Source organism: Pleurodeles waltl, chromosome 3_2 (assembly GCF_031143425.1).
Source record: "Pleurodeles waltl isolate 20211129_DDA chromosome 3_2, aPleWal1.hap1.20221129, whole genome shotgun sequence".
Taxonomy (NCBI): domain Eukaryota; kingdom Metazoa; phylum Chordata; class Amphibia; order Caudata; family Salamandridae; genus Pleurodeles; species Pleurodeles waltl.
Genome location: NC_090441.1, coordinates 91,361,089 through 91,378,106, shown reverse-complemented (window position 1 = coordinate 91,378,106; position 17,018 = coordinate 91,361,089). Strand labels below are relative to the sequence as shown.

At 42.4% G+C, this 17,018-nt stretch overlaps 1 protein-coding gene across 1 annotated transcript in view; it reads left to right on the top strand.

Moving 5' to 3' along the window:
* The first annotated feature begins 523 nt into the window (after positions 1-523).
* The window catches only part of TMEM248 (transmembrane protein 248), an 85,734-nt gene continuing 69,239 nt past the window's right edge, over positions 524-17,018 (top strand). Inside the window, exon 1 of the mRNA XM_069226870.1 lies at positions 524-857. The gene's annotated coding sequence lies outside the window, so the exon portion shown is untranslated. The remainder of the gene's footprint in view (positions 858-17,018) is intronic.

Here is a 17,018-nt window from a genome sequence, read left to right as displayed (position 1 = left end):
AGGTGAGAATGATGATGGTGTCTCACCCCGCACAGGTGGTTGTTGAACCGGAACCAGAGAGAAAATTCTCCCTGGACCCTTGCGCATTAACAATGCTGTTTGCAAGAAAAAAACAGATGCTTTCTGCTGCAGTACTTCTCCCCTCATTCCCCCCCAAAAAAACATAATTTAGCTATATTTTGGCTATTTTCTCTGCCCCCCTCCAGTGAAATCCACAAACCCTGGAAACCTTTGAATTCCCAGGATGTTGTAAAAACAGGACGCAAATTTGGCGTGGATAGCTTAAGTGGACAAAAAGTTATGGGGCCTAAGCTCTAACTACCCCAAAATGGCCACAAAATGTAGAGCACAGGGGTCAGAAAGGCCTGGCAGCGTAGGAGTTAAAACCCATCCTCTTTACGTATATTATTTCCTTGTATACAAAATGGCATCGGCATTTGAGCGATAAAGACAATGGTATCCCAAACCAACATGGCAACTGATGTAGTTCTTGTTATGGTCCTTCTTCAGTTTCTAGAACGGCACGTCACCCGGAAGTCGAAATGCAGCAGTATTTTGCAGAGAGTATGTGGTGTAGTTACTTCTAAAGACTGTTGTCTTAGAGCTCACACTCCGGGGCATTACATGTCCTTGAAACCCCAAGGATGTTCTGATTGTGCCGCCAATGAGTCCCTCCGGAGCTCGGCAGTCGGAGGGGCTCTTTGTAGGCCTGCCGCCGGGCTTGTGGCCCTAGGGCTCGTGCTGAGGCCTGCGGTGTGAGCCTGGGGATCTTCGATGACAGCAGCGTTAGCCAGAGACCTCAAGTATAAAGGCAGCAGCGCCGACACCGTCTACAGTACAGGAGCAGCCTGACGCAGGTACGGCCACAGGGCGCTGTTTGTCACCAACGCCTCGTTAGCGCTATATAAAAATAAATGCACCACGAACGGTGTGAAACAACCTGGCACACTGCGTAGACTTTTGTATAAAGATGCAGCCTGAAACAGGTATGAACTACTGATGCATAATTAAAGCTTTGCACAGAAATCAGCAGAAAGGCGAGCCTGCGATATGAAGACCTGGCAGAGTAGTACAGGTTAAACATAGCCTGACTTTCATGCCCCTTGTTAACATAGATTTTGCTTTACACACAAGTCTGATCAAATAAGACAGCTATCTCTGGGTATTAATTTGAATTGTGAAAGCGTAGCTGGAGTCTCACACGCTTAGACAGACTAGCAGAGGGCCAGATTCAGTCGCGGGCCAACAGAAGAGTCAGAACAAATGTACCTAATGGACGCACAGAAGAGGCAAAGCACGTTACAAGTATGGCTCCTTAAAACCGAAACCACGCCTGTTGTATCTATAACACGTAAAACAATCTGAGCATAGAAACCGAATTGCACTAAAACGAGAGCCTGAGTCTGTACTAGGAGAACCACGAGAAAACAGAACCCGGTATAGGTATAAAGCATAAACCCCGAAGGTGGCGACAGGGGCCGCCCAGGGTTTGCACCATGGCATCACAAATAAGAGCATGGCATACGTAGGTTGATATGACAGGGGAACCCAGACACCCGGGATTGTCAAGGTATAAACCGCAGGACACATCGTCACAAATCCTGACAGAACAGACAGCTCTCGTTTTATGCATAAAAAAAACGAGAAAAAGGTCATAGCTGGAGCCATGTGTAATAGTGCAACCAGATCTTGAGCACCAAAAACCTGGGATATTTTGCAGAAATAGAAGGACCACATTTTTACATCAACTGAGCGTCGCAGAGTGACATCCCTCATCAAAATCGGAATGAAGAACAGACACTAAGAAAATGAATACAATTACATTTTTTTAAACCCAGCACCATATCCCTGCTCTGGAACACCTAAAAAAGTACCTCTCACTGTTTTCAGTCAACCCCCACCAAAAACCTGGACATTAGCCTTATTTATTGAAATCTTCCGGAACAGCTAGTGAAAAAACGGGACTGTCCCGACAAATCTGGGACGCCTGGTCACCCTACTGTGTGTAAACATAGTAAGATCCCTACCCAGGTGTCAATATAGAGCACAGACCAAGATTGGCACTGGTGTGAACCCAGATAGTGTTTGTCTTCGGTAGTTCTCTGCAACAAATGTTTTTTTCTATATATATCTATATTACCTAGTGTAAGGAGTTACAGTTACCTTAGGGCGGGAGTTATAGTTACTTGAAAGAACTCTAAGTGTAACTGCTGAATTTCTATGGTTTTGTATGAGTACATTCAGAACCTAACTATAACGTCCCTGTAACCTTTTTTTTCTTCTTCAGTGTTTGTGTGTGTGTGTGTGTGTGTAGAGAGATATATATTTTCAAAAAACAAGATTCTCTTTCTGTTTTAGCAAGAGAAAACCGCACTCTGTCGTTGTGCCAAAAATACCTTAACTTTTAATACATTAGTGAGATCATAAACAAACAAACAGGAATCCCCTGACGCGTTTCGGTCTCACCAGACCTTGTTCACAGGTGTTTCCTGTGTGCTAATTTCGGCGCTTAAAATAAAGTACTCCAAAGTAACAGAAAAAATACTCAAGTTACACCACTTATCAAGAGTTACTCCATAACATCACTAAATATATATACTTTAACAAAGAAAAATTAAACGTTTTTCTATATACCTATTTACCAAATTGTAACGGTGTTTTGACTACAATCCAAGGTGTTTTTCACTGAGTTCCACATTGCATTCTGGTATATGTAGTTTATAGCATTTCATTAAATCAAATTATTTTTAAATATATGTCATAAAATCTTGTTTCAGCGACTAATGGAGACTTCAAAACAATTTCTGAGGTGTGTTAACAAAATATAGGGGCCCTCATTAGTTTTTAATTTATATTCACATTGGATTCATATTCATGTATTGCATGTTACCTACAATAGCACAATCCCCAAAGTTTCTTTTAAACCAGGCCCTCGCTAAATCCTGCACCTCTGATGGAAGAAAATTAATGTTTGGGTATTATTCCTTCAGTCAATTTATATTGATAGCACCAAAATTGTATGTCTATCTGACAAATGACAACGGGAAAGAAAGCATCTTATCAATTGATGGAAATGACATAAAATAAATGAATGGAAACATCTTATGAGCTATGACAACTCTTATAGGTGTACAAATAACTCCTCATCCTGGTTTAAACCTAGCGGGGTGAGAGATCGGATATCAAGTATATGTCTGGATTCTAGTTGACGCAATTTCTTTTCTCTGTCACCACCGCGTTCTGATTTTAGTACCTGATCAATTACATAGAATGTCATGAGTTCCCACTTGCTATCATGTTTCTGTTCCATATGTCTCGCTGTTGCATAGCTCCTATCTATATTGATAGACATACAATTTTGGTGCTATCAATATAAATTGACTGAAGGAATAATACCCAAACATTAATTTTCTTCCATCAGAGGTGCAGGATTTAGCGAGGGCCTTGTTTAAAAGAAACTTTGGGGATTGTGCTATTGTAGGTAACATGCAATACATGAATATGAATCCAATGTGAATATAAATTAAAAACTAATGAGGGCCCCTATATTTTGTTAACACACCTCAGAAATTGTTTTGAAGTCTCCATTAGTCGCTGAAATAAGATTTTATGACATATATTTAAAAATAATTTGATTTAATGAAATGCTATAAACTACATATACCAGAATGCAATGTGGAACTCAGTGAAAAACACCTTGGATTGTAGTCAAAACACTGTTACAATTTGGTAAATATGTATATAGAAAAACGTTTAATTTTTCTTTGTTAAAGTATATATATTTAGTGATGTTATGGAGTAACTCTTGATAAGTGGTGTAACTTGAGTATTTTTTCTGTTACTTTGGAGTACTTTATTTTAAGCGCCGAAATTAGCACACAGGAAACACCTGTGAACAAGGTCTGGTGAGACCGAAACGCGTCAGGGGATTCCTGTTTGTTTGTTTATGATCTCACTAATGTATTAAAAGTTAAGGTATTTTTGGCACAACGACAGAGTGCGGTTTTCTCTTGCTAAAACAGAAAGAGAATCTTGTTTTTTGAAAATATGGTTGTCCTGCCTCAAACCAGCACCACCGGAGAATTAAGTGCGCCGTAACACGCAGATCAGGAGATCTTTTCTTTCATATATATATATTGTATTCATTGAAAAAACAAAGATTACAGTTAGACTCACATTTTAAACGTACAAAACCATAGAATTTCAGCTGTTAGTTATTTCAAGTAACTGTAACTCGTGCCCTAAGGTGACTACAACTCGTGACCCATCATGCACAGTTTTTTCCTCAAAAAGTTTACTGCAAATATGACATTGATATTATTATAAATTATGTTATCAAAGATGTCATAAGTGCTGTAATATGTCGTGTACTTAACAGTGCATAAAAACACAAGGGTAGTAAGGGTGAAAGATGCCGCACCTCCGTGGAGTATCAACCAGTATAGTGGAAAAATTTCAATGAAGTTAGAAGCCGGTGCCAGGTGGTCGGGTGCCTTACTACCCTAGTAGGCACAAATATGTGTGCCAAGTTACACAATAACATCAAAAGCAATATGACCACGGCACGCAGAAATGTACAATCCAAATTCGTATTGAGGAAAAGTATCCCCAGTAGTAAGATTCAGGATGTGGAGAACAAAGTATGAAGGTCCCAAGTTGGTATTGCACATTGTCTTTAATCGTAGGCACAGTTTGCCACAGGATTATGTCGTCTTCGAGATACAGCCAACACGTGTTTCGTCACTCAGGTGACCTCATCAAGGCTGGGCCATCCGGCCAAGGGAATGAGTATTGGAGAAAACCGATGATAAGGTAAGTGGGTCGTTATGTAGTAGGTAGAAATCTTGTGCTATGGATTGTGTGTAGGAGGAAATACTTCACGGCAGTCGATATGTAGGAATCCAGTGGTAACAGGGTAAATTAGCGAGGCCCTGATAAGCCTTGGGTCGAGACCCTGCATGTATCCTGGAGCACCTGAAAAGTCTGACAGGAGCGCGTAGGTATTTCCTCCTACACACAATCCATACCACAAGATTTCTACCTACTACATAATGGGACCTTCATACTTTGTTCTCCACATCCTGAATCTTACTACCGGGGATACGTTTCCTCAATACGAATTTGAATTGTACATTTCTGTGTGCCGTGGTCATATTGCTTTTTACTTAACAGTGCATGTCAAGGGCGCAAGTTATAGTTACCTTAGGGCACGATTTATAGTTAATAGAAATTACTCTTAGCTGAATTTCTGTGGTTTTGTACATTTAAAATGCGAGCCTTACCTTAACATCCCTGTAATTTTTTTATATGAACTTCTATGTTGTTTTTTAATTCTATTTCTAAACTATAACATGCCTGTAACCTTAGGTATTTTCATTGAGTTTCTATGTTTTTTTTAACGTAAATTAATTTTAGTTAATGTACGTTAATCCAACCACCACTGCGCGCTGCCTTTGGCAGTGCATGGTGGAGGTTGGCTGGCTTGGCCTGTGGCCAGGCCCTTTGGCCAACCTCCTATAACCACTTAACCCAGCGGCATGCATGACCTTTGGCCATGCACGGGGGTTGCCCCCCTGCGGTCAGCCTCCTATTACCACCCAACCCCATGCCATGCACCTCCTTCCTGGGGCAACCTAAAAAAAAAATTGGAGGGGACCTTGTACACTCCCTCTCCTCCTCCCTCCCCCCCAGGACCCAGGGACCACCACCTCAGAGGGGCTACCTAATAAAACATGTTGGGGGGGAGGCAGATGGACCCACCTTAGGGACCACCACCTCCCCGGTGCTACCAAAAAAAAGTTGTTGGAGAGGCACATGGGCACCCCCCCCGTTGCCCTGGGTCCATCACCTCCCTGGGTCTACCTAAATTTCTTTTGGGGGCCGCACACACCCAACCGGGCTCCAGGGACCACGGCCTCCCCAGCGCAACAAAGTAAAAACAAGCATTTGGAATGCAACGGGTCTCACATTTCATCAAGTTAGAGCTATTATCGTTGTAAACTCCTAACCCAACCTTTCTTGTCACAGCACAATCGCGATGCAAAATAAAGAGAAAAAGTAGCCCAGAAACCATACGGAAAACATGGAGCCTCGTATGTTTCCAGTAGTTGGTTGGTACACTCGTGGAAGGCTAAATGCCGGAAAAGGCATGACATATGCATGTCTTACATTAATGAAAGCAAGCAGATTTTAAAAGGCAAGCCCACAAACCAATTTAAGAGACTGACATGACATGGGCATGGTTACAAGCCCAAAGAGAGATTACATCAGGGGATGGAGCGCTTTGTGCTTGCACCTAATAATTAGGGGTGCCGTGCGTGAACCCTCCCCCCTGCCCTCCCCCCCCCCCCCCCCCCCCCCCGGTCCCACTACCTCCCTGAGGCTACTTTTAATAACTATATAGGGGATCATGCATATATTCATTAAATGTAGCACCGGGGAGGATGTGGTTCCCGGAGGTGGTCCTGTGGCCCCTTATGTGTGAGAGCAATGTTTTCATTTCTTTCCCTGCCTGCATGACAGCGGGCAGGGAAAGAGATGGAAACTCCTATCACAGCAAGCGGAAGCATTTTAACACTCCCGCTTGCTAGGAGCGGAGTTATGTTTGCGTGTGCTTGGCTGGAGCTGTCAGCTCCAGCCAAGCAAATGCAAACAGCTGCTGCCTGAGGGATGGGCACCTCGAGAGATAGCAAGGGGGTGGCGGTCCACACAGCCATATATGGCTCCAGGAGGGGGTGAGGGGCCAGCATGGCTCCCCTCCATGGATTTACTCGGGCTTGCAACACAGAGGTGGTGGTCCCTGGAGCCATAAGTGGCCCAGGAGTGGAGCCGCACACCCCCTTTCTATATTTTAAAAATATTAATTGGCCCCTGGGAGGTGATGGTGGTCTCCAGGGTGAGAAAGATGGAGTTTAGAGGGCTGCTCAAGGGATTAGACTCACCACAGAGAGGAAGCAGAGTAGCTAGGACGGGCCCTGCGAGTAACTGCCCCTTGAGCCTGACCAACACCGAGCCTGTGAACTGAAATAGACCGTGTGTGTTCCTGTCGGGGCAGACCCTTGGGGGGGCAGTGGCTGAGAGGGGCCACCAAAGGAGAGGTGCAGAGGAAGATGTAGGTGGTTCTCTGGCCCAGGACACTGAGCAGCGAGAAGAGGCTGTAGAGCATACATGGACTAGAACATAGGTGGCTGTCCATGTGAGGAGACTAGAAAATAAATGGATAATGATGTCAAAAGTACTCTTCGATGAAATTACAGTGATTACAGCCTCACCTGTTGCGGTATGGATTCTTGAAGGAAACCTCCTACTTTGTTCCTTATGTGATGAAGAATAAAAAGTCGTTGTTTAAGATGAAACACGTTGGCTGGGATGATATTCTAATTTCAAAGAAGATCTAAAATTAATAGTAGAGTGCCAGTGGGTCCCTTATGATTGCAATGTTTATATTTTGGGGGAAACTTTTCTCTTAAGGAATTTACATAAGAAAGTGAAAATGCGTTGGAGTTATATGGACAAAGATTTAGGACCTTATGGTGATAGAGATGTTGGTGGTTGTGTTTTGACTCAGTTGAAATGCTTGTAAAAAAAAAAAAAAATAGCGTCTAGAGTATGATATATCGAGTGTTTCCTCTAAATTGTTTTTATGTTGGTTGGACGATTGGATGCTAGGCAGCAAAAGCAGATTGAGGAAGAACATAATTTCAACTCGGTCTACGTACAAGGTATTTGTGATGTGAGGAAGCCATAGCTGCTTTTGTATCTTTTTAAAAAAAAAAAGTGCTATAGGGGACATCTGGTAGTAGTTGGCGAATGTTGAAGGGCCCTCAGACAGTTTTTTCAAGAATGAGAGGATAGCAGTGAGTTGCCAAGCCTCTGGGAAGGGCGAGGAAGAGGTTGAGGCATTCAGAATGGGTGCGAGGCTGGGACTGATGGGTTGCAGGCCTCTAGAGTTGGTGTGGTGTGGCCATGGGTCCCCTTAGTGGATGGACTTCATGGTGGGGGCAGTTTCTTCTGGGTGATGATGGGCCCTGTGATTAGCATTGGTTCTTTGGGTAAGATTGGGAGCCATTTGGTGAGGTCTGCTGAGTCCAGTTGTGTGTTGCTGTAAATGTCTGTGATTTTGTTGCTGAAGAATTGTGATAGAACAATGTATTTTTGGGGTAGCTGCAGTCAGAGATATAGATTGCAGTGTTTGTCCTTGAAATAATCTTAATGCTTTTTTCCAGGCAGACATAAAAAATGTTAGGTGGTCCGTGTAGAGAGTCAGTTTGTGTTCACCCGGGTCCACTGCCTCCCAAGTCCTCGATCTAGCTGGTCTTTCACACTCTACTCAAGGGAGCTTCCTTTGGGTGTTATGTTAATGGCTTTTCTAATGCTCCCACTCACTCCCGGAAGAGTGTCCTCGTATTAAGATGAAATGATTTCCAGGCATGGTCTTCCTGGTACTCCTTAAGGAGAGCTGACTGAAGAAGAAATGCTCCTGGGTAGTGTAAAACAGCCATGCTTTCATCAGCTTTCGGAAATTCCCAGTGGTAGGCACTAGACATTTATTATCAAGGAAACTTGTTCCAATGTCGGGCCACTAGATAGGAGAATGATCTCCCTCCTGTTTTTGACTAGAAGAGTCCACGTTTAGAGGATGACCTTTTAAAGCTAAAACATCAGGACTCTCCTTGTGCGAATTCACGAACCCAAGTAACAATAGTAGAACAGCAAACATACCATGGCCCTACCCTCTCAAAATTAAAGCAAACCCGGAAAAAAAAAAAAAAAAGAAGCAAGGAACATGCAGAAAGAAAACCTGGCACGACGCGCGGGCTACAACCACAGAAGGCACAATACAGAACACAAGAAGGGACGCAAATACATCCATACGGGCTGAAAATCGGAGTCACTCTGGACAATACATCAACACCCCCCCAACCCAATGGGTTACCGAATGGACCTTGAAGTAACTGCTGTAAACAGTTGCACCAGTTGTGCCTCGCAGTCCCCAGTTAGATTAACCAATATAAGTTTTATTATTTTGTTTACTTTCCTTTTCCTCCATAAGATGCTCGATATCTTAACACTTGGGAGATTCTGGGGGGCTGGTCGAGACGGCGTGGGACCCGGGACATGGGTGTTATATCATGCAATCTACACAATATGACGTCATTTAACATAGTAACATGGAACGTTAGGGGACTAGCCAACACGACTAAAAGACGTAAGATACACTCGTACCTTAAACGACACAAAGTACATATTGCTATCTTGCAAGAGACACATGCTACAACACACAAACTGAGTGAAATAGACAAAAATTGGTCAGGTATAGTACATGGTACTAAAACCTCGACATACGCGAAGGGTGTATTAATATGGATAGCCCTGGCGTACCATACACAGTCCAAGATGTACACACAGATAATAATGGAAGATACACTTGTCTGGAAGGAGAGCTAGACGGGAAACAACTAACAATAATTGGGCTGTACGCACCCAACACAGGACAAGGAGAATTCCTTCGAACCATTACCACACAAATTCCGTATGACCCGGCCACACCCACTATATGGGGGGGGGGGACTTTAATAGCGTAATAGAGATGTCAATGGACAGATCACACCCTTCAACGAGAGACGTCCAGTGCAGGACTTTGTCCTGTACACTCAATAAATGGCTACAAGAAAGAGAATTACAAGATATATGGAGACGATTACACCCCATAGATAGAGAATACTCTTTTTACTCACCAGTACATCAACTCCATACGAGAATAGACCTATTACTATGCACTAACAGGTTAGCATACATGACACATAATGCAACATACCTGGCCAAAACCCTATCAGATCACTGCCCGTTACTGGTAACATTAAAATAGGGCAGACAGCCAACATGTATTCCAACATGACGCCTGCAACCCATCCTACTTTGCGAGTCTCTTCCCCCCCCCCCTTTCCAAGCCAAAATAGCAGAAGAAATAGAAACCTAATTTGCAATCAACACAAAGACAACAACATCACGAGCTACAGAATGGGACGGACACAAAGTAGTAATAAGAGGCATTTGCATAGCAACGGCAGGTGGGGTCCTGCGGAAACTAAGTGCAAAGCTGCACGATATTGAAGGGCAAATTCGCAACATGGAATGCGAATTGGCCCTGGGCAGAGGCAATAGCAACGAATTAACTAACCTCAAAAACCAATGGAACATAACCGAGACTCGCTTGCGCAAATTTGACTATCGACACTACACAGCACGACTACACGCCGAAGGCGACCGATCTAGCAGGCTACTAGCGTGGCTAGCAAAAGGGACACAGAAAGTCACACCCATAAACGCTATAAGACAAGATACAGGAACAATGGTAAACACACAGCAAGAGAATAATGAGACATTCAAACAATACTATAGTACACTGTACGCAACTGCACCCCCCCACACCTGCTACAACTGGTAAAGTTCTTTCAGCACGCCCCATTGAAGAGATTACACACCGAACAAATTATAAACCTTGATAGACCAATCGAAAGAGTCGAGATATTACAGGCATTAAAACAGTTGACACATAATAAAACTCCAGGGACAGATGGACTCCCCATCGAATACTACCAAACTTTCACACCACAGATAATCGTACCATTCCAAACAATGCTAGAAGAAACATACGAAAAAGGACAACTCACAGAAACACCAAGGGAGGCGACAATTGTAGTCTTACATAAAAAAGGACGTGACCCTTTAAACGTCCGCTCATACAGACCCCTATCCCTATTAAATTCAGATTATAAAATACTAGGGAAAATCCACTACCACTAATGACTACCCTGATACACCCAGACCAATCTGGCTTTATACCAGGGCGCAATACCTTTATTAATATTAGAAATTTATTACGCATCATGTCCAAGACTCCGAGACTAGTTCACTCGCGGGTGGCGGTGTCACTAGATGTAGAAAAAGCCTTTGACACTCTGGGCTGGCCTTTGTTGATGACAACACTACAAAAAATGGGATTTGGCGCAGGCTTTATACGCTGGATATCCATAATATATACTAATCCCAAAGCACGGATTAAAACCGGCGAAATCATTTCAGAAAAATTCGATATAGGTAGAGGAACACAACAAGGTTGTCCATTATCACCACTATTGTTCGCACTTGCAATAGAGCCACTCGCTGCAAGACTACGCAAGGAAGCAGCAGAATGGGGTATCCTAGACGGCGAAGAATTCCGCATAGTTTCATTATATGCAGACGATGCACTAATATACCTACGCAACTACACCAAACCCCTTCCACATATACTGCAATTACTTAATACTTTTGGAGACTTATCCGGCCTGCGTGTCAACTGGGCCAAATCGTGAATATTCCCCATGAGACCATCCCCAGAATCACATGTCGGAGCATCAATCGACAATGACTTAAAGTGGGAACACATAACTTTTAAATACTTAGTAGTCCATATCTATCATAGCGCCACAGATTTAAAAGAAGGCAACCTAGATAGAGCAATTAGATCAATTAAAAGCTCTATACCCTTTTGGTGCTTCCTGCCCCTCTCGCCCATGGGGAGAGTGGCTCTGGCCAAAATGATAGTGCTTCCTCAATTACTTTATTACTTTACAGCACTACCACTAATACTACCAAAAACACTCTTCGTACAATTAACCAAACTGTTGATTGAATGATATGGGCGAATGGATGCTGAAGGGTGGCTGTAGCTAAGCTTTACCTCCCAGTGGAAAGGGGGGGAATGGGAGTGCTGCACCTCGAACTCTACTATGCAGCAGCACAATTGCATTGGATTACGACTTGGCTACAAGGCCCCCTTTCCCCCCCTTCCCCCCCCCCCCCCCCCCAAATCCAGAGGGACACAAAGTGATAACACAACTAGGATGCACAAAGATACTAGACTGGCTTATGGGGGGGGGGGCACACTCATTCCACATCATAAAAACGCACTAATGACAGTTGCTGAACGCACCTGGAACCGCTATGTATCAAAGGGAACCCGTGTACCACTATACTCACCAAAGATTCTCCTACTAGCCATACCAGGGATAAATAAACTACATGACACACTGAACCTAGCGACATGGACTGCAAAAGGTTTGCAACAGATCGGCGACCTATATGAAGACGAGCAATATATTACATACACGAAACTGGCAGAGACATACACTCTAGGACCAGGTGAATTCATCACATACGGGGCACTCAAAGGATTGATACGTAAAACATGGGGCCAAGGTAATTCAGAACCACCAATAGCACCCGCACTTCATGAACTACTAGCAGATATTGGCACGCCATCAAGCATCTCCCGGATATACCGCATACTACAAGCCTATCCAGTAAAAACACAAACACAAGCTAAATCATACTGGGACAAGGCCCTGCACACACCCCTCACAGAGCAACAATAGACCATGGCCCTCACAACCACACAGGAAATTTACCGCAATGCCCGTTTCAGATATACTCAACTTAATTATCTACACCAGACATATTTAACCCCACTTCGCATAAAACGTATGTTTCCACAAGCAACTTCCGAATGTCCACGATGCGGAACCACGGAAGCAGATTTTTACCACATGACCTGGAATTGCCCACCACTACTCTGCACATGGCACACCGTCACACAACAGATAACCAAGTGGTCGGGTCTCTCGCTAAATCCCACACCTGAATCCTGCATCTTAGGCATACGCCATAGGCGCAACAAGGACAAACAAAAACATAGATGTGCAGACCTAGCGTTTATCATCTTTAAACGACTCATTGCAACACAACGGAAGCCACCTTGTACCCCAGATATACACAGATGGACTAAAGATCTAACCCACTGGACGAACGCAGAAATACATGTATTAAATACATTAAGAGACGTAGGGATTGTGGTTAAAAATGCGGAGATATGGGACACCTTCCTAGAACAGCTACTCGAAAAAGACACGCGCCCGCCCTAGATCACCGGTACAACACAGACACCAAATAAAAGTAACAAGACATTCCTGCTGAGAACCTCCACCCATTACCCTAAAGAAAATACATGCAACTTTTATACTGAACCCCCAACTCCCCTGCGGGCCCGCCGTTCCACCAAATACCCAAAAAGATGTCCTCAAGTCCGCCCAATAGATCATCTCCCCCCGTCAGCATCTTCCCTACCCCCCTCAATCTACTATATATCTTTTTTCCTTCTCTTTCTCATTTTTTTTTTTTTTTGTTCACTTCCTTTTTTCTTTTTCATCGTTCTCACAGTGCCCATTTAACCAAATGTAACAATGATACAAGCTGTAAATCATTAAATAATTAACATCATAAGATGATAAGAAGCAAGAAGTCGGTAAAGGAACTCCACAACTGCATAATAATCAACGCTGTTTATTAAATCACTGTAAGAATTGTTCATTAAAATATTCAATAAAAAGATTTTAAAAAAAACAAAACATTAAGGTTAGAATCCAGATGTCACTGACTTAAACCTCTACCCAAACCAAAAATACCTGTGATGAAACCATCTTCTGAAATTCTTGCGTTTACCCCAGAGTAAAAAGCTTTAAATTAGTCAAGTTACCTACTCCTAACCTTGTTAATGTGAATGGCATACAACTCAAATTGACTCGTAGTATAATTATCTAATTCATTGTTTTGTAAAATGCCAGTCTATCACACTTTTGCTGCTTTTTTGTGCAACCAAGTAGATAAGGAAGGAATTCTCCTGAAGTCTCCTTGACAAATGTGAAAACAAAAGTCAGTTGTCTGTCTCCGGACTTGGGACGGATGCTTGCTGACAGTTGTGGTCTGGACCTGCAGCATTTTAAAGTTTGGGGCGGAGCACCTAAATTCTTCTCTTCTCATGTTCCATCTGATTGAATCAGGTATGGGTCATCATGTTCTCTTTCGCCTAAACTGATATCTGTGGTTGTCAGCATCTGTAGGTATTTTCGTTTAAATCTTTTAGTTTCAATCAGAGCTTTGCTGCTTGGCTTTGCTTCTTTTAAGATTCTAGATGTTGTTCTGAGGACTGTCACATAGATTTAGGTGCCATAATCTAAGTGGGAAAACAGCAAAGCCCTATTAAGATCTCTCTAAGCGCAAATACTTGGTTGCTTCCTACAGCATCAGTTTGTTAGTCTTCTTTTATATTTATTGGTTACCTTATGTTATTAACATGACCAGATTAGCCACTGCTAGTAATTTTATTAGCCATGTAGTTAGCTAGTAGTATTCTCATAAAAAGTAAACATTCTCTTGAATAACTTTAATCTCCACATTTTAAATGATAACGTGTATGGTTCATGCCTTCTGGTTTTGTAATCATTTTACTGCCGGTTGCATGGATTCCTGAGCTGTAGCTTTGTTGATGTTATTTATTCATCTCACAAAGGGCAGAAAATAACAATGCTATACAAACTTTGTAAAATGCACTGTAAAGGTCATCAGCTGGGGCAACTTATTCAATGTGACCCTGGTATCACCTAAATCTCCTAATTCATACTGTTTTGGGAGTTGCGTTACTGATGTTCTTTTTTAGATGCCAGGGGGCATTGTGTTTATGAGAGAGATGGCATATAGAGGCATTCAAAATTAATAAAGCTTTCTTTTCTTTGTTGGTAACCTTACCTTATGCACTGTAGTGGTTAGTTTTAGCAGTAACCATTAATGGAATCTTTTATGAAGTGGGCATTATTTTAATAATACGGATAATAAGTTAGTAACTTGAGATTATTATTATGTGAACCAGAAAAAAGCTGGAGATTCCTGTTATACAGGGCGCGTGATCCAGAGTGCTAGAACACAGACATGTTGTCATACTGGATAACCTTTAGTTCAGTGGTAATGTATGCATGGTGAGAATTTAGGTTAATTAAATGATTTTAACCGGTATTTTGGGGAAGAGCAGACTGATATATTTTTCACCTGCCGATGCAAAATCCACTAGCTGCCTTCTTTTTATGCAGTCCTCCAGTAACAGTTTCACTCATTCTGTCAAGCTGCCTGCTGTAGTAGGCTATACCTGGGCATTCTGTGGTGTCTGCAGATAATCCACAGTAGAGAAGCATGAAGAGGCAGCTGTAGAATGATGTAAGATTCAGGTTTATTTCCACATAAATCCATAAAAAGGAAACTTCATCCACCAACAAGATACAGTGCACCCGCTCCACTCCCAAGTCCTGCCAGGCTCTCACCACATTCCAAATTTCGGAGAGTCTAAGCAGAAGGGAGACAGAGGGGGAGGGGAGTGGGAGCATACCAACTAATTAAAGGAGATAACAATGAGAGCAACAAAGGCTACAGCCTGCAATCAACATTAAGAAATTAACAACAATGCAAATGTATAACACACTACACCACCCCCCCTTTATATTATAACAAGGAAGGGGATTTTGTTTTTTACACTTTAACAACTCTGTTCAAATTCCAAATACGCCCATCATCAACTTTGACAGCCCCTTTAAACACTTTGATAACCTTAAATGTTTTACTGTAATGAGAAAGTCCAGTACGAATCCTCTTCAGTAGTTTAATCTTGACAGAATCTCCAACTGCAACCATCAGAGGTTTAACAGATTTGCGAAGATCATATGTTAACTTCCTCTTCTCTTGCAGGGTCTTTTCTCTGGCTAAAGCAAGTTCTTTAATATTCTCATGATTCAAATAATTTCTAATATAATTCTTCACCCAGGCAGGGCTTATCTTGGTGTGGGGTACCCTCTTCCTGAACAGTACAAAAGGAGATTGACCAGTACTGGTGTGTGGTGTGTACCTATAGCTTTCAACTTTGAATTTCACCCTATCCGTCCAACTATGCCCTGCTAATTTAGCTACCTGAATGGCTTCCTTTAGCGTCCTATTAAAACGCTCGACCATCCCATTAGCTTCAGGGTGGTATAAGGCACATTTTTTATGTATATCTCTTGATGATAAAAACTCACACGTGTTTTGAGGTAAACTGAACCCCATTATCAGTTATAATACACTTGGGGTTTCCTTCTCTAGCAAATACTCCTGCAAGAAAGTTTGTTATAGACTGAGATGTTATGTCAGAAGTAATCAGGATTTCTAGCCAGCAAGACAACATGTCTATCATAACAACAATATACTTAGAAACAGAACCACAAACTACCGGTCCCATACTGTCTAAGGCAACATCCTCCCACACATCTTTCGGGATTTTCCTAAGCTCCAAGGGACGAGACCTACATTTAAGCGTCTTATCAGCAAATTTGCATTCCACACAGTCACGAACAACTCTAACGCTAAATCCATCCCCGGCCACCAATACGTACCTCTTAAACGTTCTTTGGTTTTGCAAATAACATGGTGACCTAAATGTGCAAGGCGTAACAATTTTTCTCGTAATCCAGACGGAGGAATTAACTTCCCACTCCTCAAAACGAAACCATTCTCAACAGAAAGCTCGTTCCAAACTTTTTTATACACATCATCCTTTTCACAATCAGCTGGAGTACGATTAGATTCTAACAATTCCTTGATATGTCCTAAAATTTGATCATTATTTAACTCCATCAACCACTCATTCTCAGAAATGCAACCATCAGTCAAGACGCAAACTTTGACGTCCTCATCAATCCGCCATGAATTATGGTCAATATCTTGGTCCCAATTAACTGATCTTAACCTTGACAAACAATCTGCTGTACAGTTTTCACGTCTCGGGACATATTTAACCAAAAATTGGAAATCTTGGAGACCAACAATCCACTTGCAGATGAGCGTGGAAATGCAATCTAGACCCTTTTTGTCAAAAACCTCTTGTAAAGGCTTGTGATCAAACTGTACAACAAAGTGAGACCCCCAAAGAAATTGTTTAAATGTTTTTATCGCCCAATAAATAGCCAGGTCCTCTTTTTCAATGGTGGAATACCTGGACTCCGCTCCCCTCAGTGCTCTGGAAGCAACGCAATCGTGATGTCTTTACCGTCACACCATTGCTTAAGAACACTGCCTAAACCTTTATCTGATGCATCTGTTATTACGCAGCAGGGTAAACC